Source organism: Mus pahari, chromosome 22, assembly GCF_900095145.1.
Source record: "Mus pahari chromosome 22, PAHARI_EIJ_v1.1, whole genome shotgun sequence".
Taxonomy (NCBI): Eukaryota; Metazoa; Chordata; class Mammalia; order Rodentia; family Muridae; genus Mus; species Mus pahari.
In genome coordinates this window covers 41,429,578-41,432,675 of record NC_034611.1, presented here as the reverse complement: position 1 = coordinate 41,432,675, position 3,098 = coordinate 41,429,578, and the positions used below count along the sequence as shown (strand labels likewise).

The following is a 3,098-nucleotide window of genomic DNA, read 5'->3' as shown; positions in this document are numbered from 1 at the left end:
GAAGAAGAAGAAGAAGAAGAAGAAGAAGAAGAAGAAGAAGAAGAAGAAGAAGAAGAAGAAGAAGAAGAAGAAGAAGAAGAAGAAGAAGAATCAGCCCTGCCATTTACGGGGGCCTAATAAGATGCTGTAGGCTACTTCCTCCTGTCCAGGAATTCATGTCTACAAAAATACCAACACCAACATGCAGCCTAAAATGGCTTTCGTGTGCCTCACTTAAGTTGTACCTGAGGGTGCAACCTAGGACTCTTTTTGCGGATCAAAAGATGTTTTCCGAATAGACTGGGGGCGCTTTAAAGACATTTTACAGCATCCAAGAGCTTCCTTCCCCCAATACAGCATCCCATGAGGATCTTCAGAAGACTTTGGTGGGGGAGGGTAGTGGCTGTGCATACTGTTTACACACAAAAACTCAACATGTGCGCAGCTGAGAGCTTTTTCTGGACTCTTCAGTCTGTCATCCACCACAGGTGGCAGAGTGGATTCTGGTCATTTTTAGGCAACAGCCAAGGGACTCATACGTGGGTGGGTCCCCCGAAAGTCCTCACCGTACTCATGATGACGCTGGTGTGCCAGCAGAACCGTGGGTACATTTCACTTTAAAATCATCACGAAACTCAAGAACAGAGGCTTCCTGGATCCTGCCTACATCGGACGTCAGTACCAGACCATCAGAACATCAGTCGTCCCACTCCGAAGGTTGGTCCAGAGAAAAAGTTCTCTAGTCCCTCCTAAGCCATGGTCAAACCTCAGAAAGCAGCGAGAGGATTCCCCGAGCAGGCTTGAGGAAGCTTTGACCCACGGTACGGAGATTACGGGGAGCTTCGGGCTGACCGGAGGAGAGCCCTCAAGACGGGAAGACCCAGAAGGCAACACCTCGGTGAACACACATTGGGAGTCGTGGAACAAACTGCTCTCTCCAGATCAAATCAAACTTTTCTCTTAAAGCATGAGCAAAACCCCCTGGGTATCCTGGCCAGGGAAGAGGAAGTCTGTGGAATGAGGGACGTTTAGCTGAGCCATCGAGCGAGCTCAGTGAGAGACCAGCATAAACCAGGGGGCAGCTCATCCACTCTCCTTTTTTTTTTGGTTTTTTTTGAGACAGGGTTTCTCTGTATAGCCCTGGCTGTCCTGGAACTCACTCTGTAGACCAGGCTGGCCTCGAACTCAGAAATCCGCCTGCCTCTGCCTCCCGAGTGCTGGGATTAAAGGCGTGCGCCACCGCCGCCCCGCACTAAGGGTGTCTATTAAGGGATCCCTTCTGTCAGTTGCCTGGTCTCGTCACTCTTGCCTTTGTTCTCATGAGCTGAAAGTGTAGCGTACTCATCTGTAAGGAGCAGGACATCTAGCTCTCCGTGCATTTGCATACTGTCTTGGCAGGTGCTCAGGGGCCAATAGGTGGCAGCGTGTTTCTTCACAGACTGCTTAGCTTGGCGTGCCAGAAGTCTGCAACCTTGGTTTTGATCTTTCCTTCCTTCCTTCCTTCCTTCCTTCCTTCCTTCCTTCCTTCCTTCCTTCCTTCCTTCCTCCCCCCTCCCTCCTCCTCCCTTCCTCTCTCTCTCTCTCTCTCTCCCTCTCTCTCTCTCTCTCCTTCCTTCCTTCCATTCTTTCTTTCTATTTATTTATTCGCTTTACCTGCCAATATCAATCCTCCCCTCCCCCCAGGCATTGTACTTCTTAAACACTGTCTGGAGGTCTGACTCAGAACTGGAGCTGGTACAGGGTTCATCATTCTGCACAGCTTCCACTTCCTTGCCAGCATATATTCTAGAACAACCTCTTTTAGGGTGTTATCTGGGTGACCTCTATTTTTCAAGGCTTCATAACTTCTTGACTGCCCATCCTGTCAACCAACAGCCACAGATATTCTGGTAACTGCCAACGGGGCAGTGCAAGAAAGAACAGTGGTTCATACAAGCCTGCTAGACCATCTCCTGGACATCCCCACTCTCTGGGGAGGGGAGGGGGGAATAGCACCAAGATGCCTCCACGGAGGCAGTCCTCACAGACCACACACTGCATCACCTAGAACCTCACCTCAGGATCAGGATGACACGTCCCTTACACACGCAGTATAATCCAAAGAAGCTGTGCTCACTCTGCTGATGCAAGAAGTTACCTTCCGTTTGTCAGGAAACGATTTGCGTTCCCGAATTTTTAAACTTGCTCTGTCCACAATCACAACAAAAGTTTCTCTTGGTGTACAGTTCAGTTTGTGGCTCCCACGGTGTAATTGCAAGCTAGACAAACTCCTGCTGGCTCTTCGCACTCTGGCAGGCAGGTGCTTGTCTCTTTGCTGAGCAGAGTGATAGCCTGGGGCCCCTGCTGGAGGGCACAGTACCACAGCCACATCCCTACCAGACTGATAACAAGATGTAGCAAGCGTCTTCAGATAACCGGAAGGAGACAGGATTAATTTGAGTTTATGATGGGGAAGGCGTGACAAAAGAAACTTTATCACATCTGGGCTGACTAGAAATCAGCTTTCCTTCCTTCCTTCCTTCCTTCCTTCCTTCCTTCCTTCCTTCCTTCCTTCCTTCCTTCCTTCCTTCCTTCCTTCCTCTCTTTCTTTCTCACTCTCTTCTCTTAGCTCCCTAGTTTTTCTTTATGATATATACTTTCTATAATTTTTTTAGGCAAGCCCTCTACAGAGTGACTCCCTGTCTCCAAAGATAAAGATATTAAAGGCAAACTTGAAACGCCCACACTAGATATCTGACGTTTAGAAACGTCACTGACCTCTAAGGAAGATGATGTTACTCCACTATGGTGGGTCTGTTTTCATCCTGGAAGAAGCTGCCACAAATTGTTATTTTTCTAAATAACACCTAGAAAATGGCTTAACACATTATCTTTACGGTAACTGTGTGCTTTTCAAGAATATAATTAGTATGCTGTTTCAGGATCTTTAAATTAAGGAAGTCTTAATTGTCATGACTTCCAGGATGTCCTTAATGCAGGTGCCTGGACGCACACAATTCTTGTCCATTAGGATTTATACCAGTGCTAATAAGTAAATCCCTAGCTTGTGTAGCCAACAGGGTTCCAGGGGGTGGTAGGTTAGGTTTGGCCAGTATTTCATAGTAAATCATCCCTTATAG

The 3,098-nt window shown here is 47.7% G+C and overlaps 1 pseudogene; it reads right to left on the bottom strand.

Moving 5' to 3' along the window:
- The window catches only part of LOC110338723, a 7,938-nt pseudogene extending 5,589 nt beyond the window's left edge, over positions 1-2,349 (bottom strand).
- Between the last annotated feature and the right edge of the window lie 749 nt (positions 2,350-3,098).